Here is a 9942-nt window from a genome sequence, read left to right as displayed (position 1 = left end):
TTCAGTGTTACTGAATCAGCAGCATAGAGTAAATAAGATGTCTTTAGATAGAAACATTCATAAAACATGGTTATGTACTGATTGGTTAATGCAAATGTGACCGGATCTGGCAGGAACCCTACCCGTATTTCTCCTAGGAGTGGTAGTTCACTACTCGCTAATCCAGTGTTTACAGTGACTTCATAGAGTATAACTACCACTAATAATGAGACTCCACTGTTTATGATCAGTTGACATTTTAAGGAATCATTTTGATTGCCATGTGGAAAATGGTTAATACCAAAAGAAGCTGAGAAACAAGCACATATGTAATTCTAAAAGTTCTAACCATATTTAAAAAAAAAGTAGAAAGTGGGGTGCCTGGGTGGCTCAGTCGGTTAAGCATCTTACTCTTGGTTTCAGCTCAGGTTGTGACCTCACAGTTTCATGGGTTCGAACCCCATGTCGGCCTGTGCTCTGACAGTGCGGACAGAGCCTGCTTGGGATTCTCTCTCTCCCTCTCTCTCTGTCCCTCCCCTACTCACTCTGTCTCTGACTCTCTCAAAATAAATAAATCAACTTTTTTTAAAAGTAGAAAGAAACAGGTGGTGTTAATTTTACTAATATATTTCATTTAAGCCAATATGCGTGCAAAATATTATTTTTCAGTAGTCAGTATAAAAAATTATCCATGAGATATTTTATGGGTTTTTTCCCAACCCTAAGTATTGGAAATCCAGTGTGTTTTTAGACTTGAAACAGATCTCATTTGGGATCAGCTAGATTCCCAGGGCTCAGTAGCCACATGTAGCTTGTAGATGCCATATTGAACAGTGCAGATATGGAACATTTATTCATTTGCTTGTTCAACCGTGCAAAGTTTTGGTCTCTGCCTGGAAATATACAGAATGGAATAAAGCCCAATATCCGTTCTCAAAGTGCACATAGTCCAGCTGGGGAGACGAATATAATAGTCTGTGTTGAAGACATCGAAGACATCAAAACAAGGTGCTCTGAGAGGTCAGGGAGGGAGCAATCAGATGAGGAAAGCTTCAGAGAGGAGATAGACATTTAAGATAGGACTTGAAGGATGTGTAAGAATTCCCCAGGTAAAAGAAGTTAGAAGGGCACTCCTAGCAGTGAGAGTTGCTTATGCAAAGTCCCAGAGAAATGACATATGGAGGTGCTTCTGGGGAAATGCAAGCAATTCTTTATGGCTGGATTGTAGGGTGTGAAAAGGGAGAGTAGTGGGTGGGAAAAGATGAGGAGGGTCTTATAGACCAGTCTATGGAAAATAGAACTTTATCCACTTCCGTAGTAATGGGGGATGTGAAGCATTGTATCTTGAGTGATATGACCAGACCTGCATTTTCTACAAATCATCTGGCAATGTGCAAGGGGTGGAAATTGTGGGCAGGAAGAGCCATTAGGAAGAGAAGGGGCTGTAGGCAGGATCCAGAGGAAAATCCAGGGACACTAAGAGGACGATCAAAGAGAAAGGAGGGCAAAGGGTGGTCCAGAGTATCCTGTGTGGTACAGGTCAAGTAGAAGATGGCAGGTAAACCTCACTATGCTAGAGGCTCAGGAGAGATGCTCTGACCCTCCAGAGTCCACCCAATAGCAGAGGGGGCCAGTGAGAGCCTAAAATTGAGTAAGATCAAACTGGAGTCAAGTCTTGGGCCACACCACTGCATGGCCTTGTTGAGAACACTTAATCTTCTGACCGGGAAGTGGGGATAAACATAATAGTAGCCCCCTAGGACTCTCATAAGGATGGAATGGCTTACTGTAGCTAGGTCCCTTTGCACAGTGCTTGGCACAGGCTGGCACTTGACCCAGATGGTAGCTATTATTATTTGCTCTCCTTAGAGTGCCCTGGGCCCCAGTTCCCCTGCTTACAAAATTGGAACTTCCATCTCCAACTTGCTGTTAAAGGAATCGAAGAATAAAAGAGATTATTGAACTGTATTTTTTTAATGTTACTTTTTATTTTTTATTTTTTAAAATTTACATCCAAATTAGCATACAGTACAACAATGATTTCAGGAGTAGATTCTTTAGTGCCCCTTACCCATTTAGCCCATCCCCCCCCACAGCCCCTCCAGTAACCCTCTGTTTGTTCTCCATATTTATGAGTCTCTTCTGTTTTGTCCCCCTCCCTGTTTTTATATTATTTTTGCTTCTCTTCCCTTATGTTCATCTGTTTTGTCTCTTAAAGGCCTCGTATGAGTGAAATCCTTGATATTTGTCTTTCTCTGACTAATTTCACTTAGCATAATACCCTCCAATTCCATCCACGTAGTTGCAAATGGCAACATTTCATTCTTTTTGATTGCTGAGTAATACTCCATCATAAATATATACCCCATCTTCTTTATCCATTCATCCATCGATGGACATTTGGGCTCTTTCCATACTTTGGTTGTTGATAGTGCTGCCATAAACATGGGGGTGCATGTGTCCCTTCGAAACAGCACACCTGTATCCCATGGATAAATGCCTCGTAGTGCCATTGCTGGGTCATAGGGTTGTTCTGTGTTTAGTGTTTTGTGGAACCTCCATACTGTTTTCCAGAGTGGATGCACCAGCTTGCATTCCCATGAACTGTATTTGCACTTAAAACTAAAGGCAGGGGCACCTGGCTGGCACAGGGGGTAGAATGTGTGAGTCTTGATCTCGGGGTGTGAGTTTGAGCCTAACGTTGGGTGCAGAGTTTACATTAAAAAAAAACAAAAACTAAAGGTGGGGTGCCCAGGTGGCTCATTCGGTTAAGCATCGAACTTCGGCTCAGCTCATGATCTCATGGTTCATGAGTTCAAAGCCCCACATCGGGCTCTGTGCCAGCAGCTCAGAGCCTGGAGCCTGTTTCAGATTCTATGTCTCCCTCTGTCTCTGAACCTCCCCAGTTTACACTCTGTCTCTGTCTCTGTCTCCTTCTCTCTCTCTCTCTCAAAAATAAATACATACAAAAAAACCCAAAAACTAAAGGCAAATATTCCTCAGAAGATTAAACTGAGCCACTAACAATTCTACTCCTAGGAATATGGCCAAGAAAAAATGAAAATATATGGCCACACACAAACCTGTATACAAACGTCCATAGCATTTGTTCATATGCATAGCACGAATGTTCACATTCACTTGAGCCAAAAAAGTGGGAACAACCCACCAACAAATAAATACACCGTGGCTTATCCATACAGTAGAGTATTAGCCATAAAAAGGAATGTAGTGTTGGGGTACCCGGGTGGCACAGTTGGTTAAGTGTCCAACTCTTGATTTTGGCTCAGGTCACGATATCACAGTTCGTGGCTTTAAGGCCCACTGTCAGTACAGAGCCTGCTTGGGATTCTCTGTCTCCCTCTCCCTCTGCCCCTCCGCTGCTCACACGCGCATGCATGCACACACACACACACACACACACACACTCTCTCTCTCTCTCTCTCTCTCTCTCTCTCAAAATGCATGAATAAATTTTTTTAAAAAAAGGAATGATGTGATGACACAGGCTACACCGTGGATGAACCATGCGAACATCATGCATAAGTGAAAGAAACCAGACAATAAGACCACGCATATTGTATGATTCCATTTGTATGAAATGTTCAGAACAGGCTGGTCAGTAGAGATGGGAAGATCAGTGGTTGCCTAGGGCTGGCGGAGTGCAGGGAAAACGGCAGGGGGTGATGGCTAATGGGTGCGGATTTTCTTTTTGGGGTGATGAAAATGTTCTAAGATTGACTGTCATGATGGTTGTTGCATAACGTAGTGAAGGTACTAAAGCCACTGAATTGTACATTTAAATGGATGAATGTGGATTGTATCTTAAAGCAGTTACCAAAACAAACAAACAAACAACCAGGGAGAGACTCTACCCAAAGCAACTCAGGAAGAATCAGACACATCATAAGACACACCTCTGTGGAGAGTGATGTTATCCATGTTATTTGCTCTCGAATCCTCATGGGGCGCATCTGAGACCAGAATCCCAGGACTGTCCCAGGAAGCGTCAGGAGCTGTCACTTGTGGCCTTGCAGCCTATCTGGTGATCTCACCTTTTCCCAGGAGTGTTTGCTTTCTGCTGACACCTGCCATTCTCACAGATGCACACACGAGGCTGCTTCTACATCACCTACTGCCCCCTCCTCCAGCCCCTGAGCCTCACACCTGTTCTCACACCTGTACTGCAAAGCCAGCAGCACTTTATTTTTAGTCCAGATTATACCCTAACTGGGTCAGCCGGAGCGCATAGCTTCAGTGGTCCTTCTGCTGGCCCTTGCCTCCAGATGGACACCTGTCGGCTTTCAACTGGACTGTCCTCCCCCCCCCCCCCCCCCCCGCCGCCAGCCCGCCGCGGCTTCCCACGTTTTACAGAATCAGCCCAAAGGTGGGGAAATGGGAGCTCCTCCATCCTCTCTACAACCACTGCCATCTGCTGGCCAAATGGTGGTGCAGGGGACATGGTGTCTCCTCTGCTTGCCTTTCCTTCCCGGACTTGGAGCCTGCGTTACAGAGTCCTGGAGGTAATGTTCATCCTTCATAGTTCTCTTAGATCAGAGTTTAAGCCAGACCTCATTCTCACATCGAGACCCAGAAAAGTGCCCGTGTCTTACGTGTTGAGGCTGATGCGTTTTCGTGAACCTCACTCTTAGTGCAGCAGACACCAAGTGAAGACACAGAGAGTGACCATTCCAAGCAAGCTCCTCTGTGCCTCCTCCCACCACTCACTGTCCGCCCACAAGGAAGTCACCAGCCCGACTCCTAAGAGTAGATTCGTTTGCATGCATTTGTATCTTCATTGCAAGTTGGAGCCGGTTGGAGCATGCAGTGTGCAGTTTTTGTCATGCAGCAAACACTCCAAGTGACCAAGGGCATTTTCAGTGCAGTTCTCTCCAATGGAGCAAAACCCAGGCATCACCAAGGGTACCTCCCTGCCCTCCTGCCGCAACCCTCTGCCTCCTCCTTCACCCTCTCTCCCATCACTGGCTCAAAAGCCTCAAACAAAATCATGTGATCGTTTTGGGAGACTCAACCAACAATCACTGAGCACTTACTTGGCGCCAAGTACTGTGCTAAGCACTCTGCACGCACACCTCTCTTGACCCCACAAAGAGCCTGCACACACTTACCTAAACCTAAGTAGAGAGTTGCAACACCGGTGGCTGGCAGACGTGACTCTAGACCGGTGGTCTCCTCACCACCCAAGCTGCTCTCCAGAGACAGCATGAGCCAGGAAACTGTCACATTTGTAAAAACCTGCCTTTATACTCAGCACAGGAAGGGAAGGGAGCGTGCCACCCCCATGGAACCCACCTTGTGAGGTCAGTGATTTGTCTGAATGGTGGCGGCTTCTCAGACCTTTGATACAGAAAAGCGCTCTCATCGCAAGTGCATGGCATGGTGCATTTTCAGAAACGGAACACGTTGGCGTGCGTGTTTCCCAGCAGCCTGCCTCACCCTCCCTGGGTGTGAGGTCACCCCAGGGTCACCACGCTGCTGACTTCTAACAGAAAAGACCGTTCCACCACGCTCCATTTTTGTGCTTTTTATAGAAAAGGATTCATACAGTATAAGCACCTTTCTATAAGGCTTCTTGTGCTCAATTTTCTATCAGTGAGTCATCCCTGCCGGTGCACAAGGCTGCCAGTGTTCATTGTCATTGCCATATGATGGTCCATTGTGTGAATATAGCATGGTTCATCTGTTGTGCTGTTCCTGGGTATCTGGGTAATTCCCGGATGGGAATTCTTAGGGATTGTGAGATTGCTGTCACAGACATTATAGTGCATGCTATGAGTCTCTTACTTTTGGCTGCCCACTGTGGGGTAGAACGTCTGGGTCATAGGGTCTACCCGTGTCCAGCCCTGCATACCCTGTCACAGACTTTCCCAAAGTCCTTCTCCCAATCTACACTCCACCAGAGGGTGGGAGTTCGCTCATCATAGGCTCACCAACACCTGGCATTTCCAGACCCTCCACCCAACCCTCCAACGTAAATGCTAAATGATTCTAAATTTTTTTTAATGTTTATTTATTTTTGAGAGAAAGAAAGAGACAGAGCATGAGCAGGGGAAGGGCAGAGAAAGAGGGAGACACAGAGTCCACAGTGGGTTCCAGGCTCTGAGATGTCAGCACAAAGCCCGATGCGGGGCTCAAACCCACAAACTTCAAGATCATGACCTGAGCCGAAGTCGGACATCTGATCGACTGAGCCACCCAGGCGCCCCTAAATGCTAAATGATTCTAAATGGAAACATGAATGATTTCAGTGTTAGCTTCTGTTTTGTAATATTTCTGTCGTTGACACAGCCTGTGAGAGTGGACCGCTCCTTTGGAGCTGTCATCCACTTAGCAAACATTTACTGAGCCCCTCCTGGGTGCGGGGCTCTGTGTTCTGGTGCTAGAGAGACAGACAAAAGGAAGAAAGGTCTCTGTCCTGAAGGAACGCCAGGGACATCCTGTCTTCAGTTCAGATGTCCCTCCCGAGGCCTCCCTGAGCACCTGCCCGCGTCACCTCATGGCCCGTCTGTTGACATGTTTGCTGCTCTTGTGAGGGCAAGAATCTTGTCTGCTGGGGGTTCTCTGTCCTGGAGGGTAGTTTCTGGCCCGTAGTCAACATTCAGTAAATATTTATTGCGTGAATGAATGATTGAATACGTAAGTGATAGGTGGAGTGAGACCTGAGATCTTAGATTCAGATCCTGGCTCTGCCCCTCATTAGCTGTGTGAGGCTGTCAGTAAATTATTTAAGTTTCTGATCCTCATTCCTCATCTATAAAACAAGGGTGGTTGAACTGGCAAAAGAAAGAACAAATGAGCTTGAAGCTAAATTGGTAGAAATTATATAATCTGAAAAACAGAGAAAATAGAATAAGGAAACATGAACAGAGCCTCAGAGAAATGTGGGACACCATGAAGTGCACCAACACATGTGTAATGGGAGTAACCAAAGGAAAGAAGAGGGAAAGAAAGGAGCAGAAAAAATAGTAAAAAAAAATTTTAAACATTTATTCATTTTTGAGAGACAGAGTGCAAGTAGGAGAGGGGCAGAGAGAGAGGGAGACACAGAATCCGAAGCGGGCTCCGGGCTCCAAGCTGTCATCACAGAGCCTGAAACCGGGCTCAAACCCACGCATCATGCGATCACGACCTAGCCAAAGTCAGACGCTTAACTGACTGAGCCACCCAGGTGCCCCAGCAGAAGAAATATTTAAAGAAATAATGCCTGAAAACTCCACAATGTAATAGAAGAAAACAAAAAGAAGAAAGAACAAACCCACATTAATCTACACATCCAAGCATCTCAGCAAACTCCCAAGTAGGAGCACTGTAAAGAAAGCCATGCCCAGATACATCATAGTTAAAAAACGAGACAAGGGAAACAAATTTTGAAAAGAGCAAGAGAAAAATGACTCATTGCCTACGAGGGAACCCAAATAAGATCAGCAGCTAACTTATCCTCGGAAACAACAGAGGCTGCAAGGCAGAGGGATGATATATCAAAGTGCTAATAATAATAATAATAATAATAATAATAATAATAATAATAACAAAAAAAACAAGGGTGATCCTTGTCTTGTAGTATTATTGTTTCAAGTAAAGGAACTGAAAATTCAGTGTCTGATCACAGCGGTTTCCTGAACACATTATTAAGGATCATACAATGTCGTTTCTGATTGCCTCTTTTGTGTTATTTAATCCACCCTGTGTGAGCGACAGGAGGAGTTCCCTGTGGTTGTGGCAGAAGGTAGAAATCAGCCCTTCTATACCCATCTGGAGGTTCAGCCAAAGGAAGCAAATGCCTCCTTTGTGGTCCTTCCTCAGAAAAAGGCTTTCTGCAAATGACTCTGTTTTATTCATTCAGTCAGCAAGTATTTATGAAGTATCAACTGTGTACTTGCTAGAAGCCATCTCCCGTTAGAACTCACATCTGCCTCCAGGAACTCAGAGTGATGAGGGAGAATGGCACTAACCAGATAGCCACACAAATGACCGTGGCCAACATGTGAAGGAAAGACATGGGAAGTACTAAGATCCCAGAGTATGGAATGTTTATTCCAATCAAGGAGGTAGGGAAGGCTTCCCTTGGAAAGTAATGGCTGAGCTGAAGTCTGAATGATGAGTAGGACTTTTTCGTTTCTCTCATAAACAGGGGCAGGAAAAATGTTTCAGCCACATGCCAAGGACAGGGGAGGGGCTAAGGAGCCTCCAGGTGTTCGGGTCCTTTTCATGGGTCAATTGGAGGTCACATCTTTTTGATCACGTTCCTCAACAAGGACTAAAAGAAAGTTAATTGGAAAATTGTATGTCTGATAAGGGGTTAATATCTAGAATATATAAAGAACTCCTACAACTCAACAACAAAATTTTAAATGGGCAAAGGACTGGAATAAACATTTCTCCCGAGATATACGAATGGCCAGTTAGCACGTGAAACGATGCTCAGCATCACCAGTGACCAGGGAAACACAAATGAAAACCACGAGTTCTCGCCTCACACCCACTGGGGCAGCTGTTATCAGAAAACAGCAAGTTCTGGTGAGCACGTGGAGAAACTGGAACCTGGTAGGAATGGTGCAGCCACCACAGAAACCAGCGTGTCAGGTCCCCAGACGCGCTGAATTCTACATACGGTAGAATTGCTGTATGACTTAGCAATTCCACCTGTGGGTTCGAGAACTTACAGCAGGGACTGGAACAGGCGTTTATACCGTCATGTTCACCGGCAGCATTATTCACAGGAGCCAAAATGTGAACACAACCCAAAGGTCCATCGCCCATCAGCGGATGAAGGGATAAGCAAAATGTGTATATACGTGCAATGGAATATTATTCAGCCTCAAAAAGGAGGGAAACTGACACAGGCTACACCATGGATGAACCTTGAGGACACTATGTTAAGTGCGATAAGCCAGGCACAGAAGGACAAATAGTGCATGATTCCACTTATATGAGGTCCCAAGAGTAGTCAAAAACCATAGAGATGGAAAGCAGAACAGTGGTTGCCTGGGGGTTGGGGGGAAGAAGGTAGGGGGGGTTAGAGTAGAAGGAGCTGCTGGAATTAAGGCCAAAGAGGGGAGAGGTGGGTCCAGCCATGCAGCCTACAGACCACACCATGTGGTTTGGTCTTTGTCCTAGGCAAAGGATTTCAGGACTGCTGGTGGACAACGAAGGGTGAGTGACATTGGTCGTTATTTAGGAAGAAAACAGGGCTCAGTGAAGGATGTGATGTGAGTGACTGGGAGAGGAAGACACCCCCCCCCCCCGAGATCCTTGGTCATTTCCCAAGAGGTTCTGGAAACCTCTGGTCTGAGGCCTCATTAAGGAGCAATGCTCTGTCCAGGTCCCTGTGCAAATGTAAACCTACATTTTATGCCCCCCCGCAAGAAGAAATGTGGGCACCCACAGCCTGCACTCCCACCTGGACACACCCTCCTGGCTGGGTGGGCATCGTTCAGGCTCGAATTGGCTGTGTCCTCCCTAGATGCACGTCCCCCTGACCTTCACTGAGTTCCATTTGTGGTTTCTCACCATTTACCAGCCTCACAAGTGAGCACTTTGGATCAGTCGGGGCAACAGAGCCTGAGTCTGGTTTCCTGAACAGAAAAGGGCTCAAATGGAAGGTCTGACTGCTCACAGAATTCTGTTCCTGGCTGGGGAACAGAGCTCACGTGGGAACCAGGAAGCTGGGGCTGGTCATGAAGCCAACCCAGGACAGCCTGCCTGGAATCACAGAGTGCACCCAGCCACTGGCCCCTCAACCCCACCGGGGCCATCCTGAAAGCTTCCTTCCCTTTCCATCTGCTCTTTACCCTAGTGAGATTAGAGCCATTAACTTTAGACACAAGAAAGCTGAGGCCCAGGGAGGTAAGAGGCCTTCGTTAGATCAGGTGTCTTGCCTAATGTGGCAAGTGGCTGAGTCCCCCGACCCCACACGCCACCCCCACGGCCCCCCAGCTTCCA

The 9942-nt window shown here is 46.3% G+C and overlaps 1 protein-coding gene across 10 annotated transcripts in view; it reads left to right on the top strand.

Annotated features, from left to right (window-relative positions):
* CUNH16orf96 (chromosome unknown C16orf96 homolog) overlaps positions 1 to 9942 on the top strand; it is a 52707-nt gene that overhangs the window by 705 nt on the left and 42060 nt on the right. For 8 of the 10 annotated variants that reach the window (XR_005785696.1, XM_040459130.1, XM_040459128.1 and 5 more), the window contains exon 1: positions 3966 to 4502. The exons of the other annotated variants lie outside the window; for them this stretch is intronic. The gene's annotated coding sequence lies outside the window, so the exon portion shown is untranslated. Of the gene's footprint in view, positions 1 to 3965; positions 4503 to 9942 lie in introns of those variants that run through there. 10 annotated transcript variants of the gene reach the window in all.

Source organism: Herpailurus yagouaroundi, unplaced genomic scaffold, assembly GCF_014898765.1.
Source record: "Herpailurus yagouaroundi ecotype Mexico unplaced genomic scaffold, PumYag 222, whole genome shotgun sequence".
In the NCBI taxonomy this organism is placed as follows: Eukaryota; Metazoa; Chordata; class Mammalia; order Carnivora; family Felidae; genus Herpailurus; species Herpailurus yagouaroundi.
Note: the sequence above shows the minus strand (reverse complement) of the source record. Positions and strands in the feature narration are given on the sequence as shown.